We start from the raw sequence: 796 nt of genomic DNA on the forward strand, positions 1-796 counted from the left end.
GGGGCATTCCGAGAATTGAACTCGAGACCTCTCGCACCCTAAGCGAGAATCATACCACTAGACCAAATGCCCTTTCTAAAAAAAATGCAACATTTTTAACTCCTACTCAATATATTTTTTTCTCTCAAGTTTGAAATCTATTTTCTTGAGCGTTGTTGGACTATAAAACAAAAAGTTGATGGTCTAGTATTTTACTTGTAAGTAAGGCATGTAATGTTGAATTGTTCTAATATCGAATAAACTACAACCCAACAAATGAATCAAACTAATCAGTTTGGGTTGGGTTGGATTTATTCGGCTCAGTTCGTCAGTTTGTTTGATTTAATTCTTCTATTTTGCTTCGTATGACAAGAAAATGAAGTTGTATTGAATGTACCATAGTTTGATTTATGACAAACTCATATGAAATATAATTGCATTAATAGTACTAAGAGTTGGAGTCTATAAATATTTCATGAACTTAAGTGCAACTCATGCTTCCTTAAAGACGAGATAAACTTTAGTTAAGTAACTGGAACTTTAAATTACTTCATGTGGAGCTTCAATTACTCTATGTTAGCTACTATCTTTAGGGTTTACTAATTAGACACGAGTTCTTTGATTTAGGAGATTGTTTTATGTAATTTTCAACTACAACTTATGTTTTCAAATTTTTAGGTCATAATTTAGGTAGTGGTTGTGTATTATGGATGAACACTAGAGTTTCTATCCCGTTCACCACAACTACTCTAGTTTTTGTTTGAAGGCTATAATTGTCATCTATGTTGTATGGCAATAAAATTTGTTTAGATGAAAT

The 796-nt window shown here is 31.7% G+C and overlaps 1 non-coding gene across 1 annotated transcript; it reads right to left on the minus strand.

Moving 5' to 3' along the window:
* On the minus strand, window positions 1-72 carry TRNAP-AGG (transfer RNA proline (anticodon AGG)). The gene has a single exon. It is a non-coding gene; the product is annotated as a tRNA-Pro (tRNA).
* Between the last annotated feature and the right edge of the window lie 724 nt (window positions 73-796).

This window comes from Cucurbita pepo, unplaced genomic scaffold (genome assembly GCF_057944985.1).
Source record: "Cucurbita pepo subsp. pepo isolate OVF unplaced genomic scaffold, ASM5794498v1 scafford_2, whole genome shotgun sequence".
Classification (NCBI taxonomy): domain Eukaryota; kingdom Viridiplantae; phylum Streptophyta; class Magnoliopsida; order Cucurbitales; family Cucurbitaceae; genus Cucurbita; species Cucurbita pepo.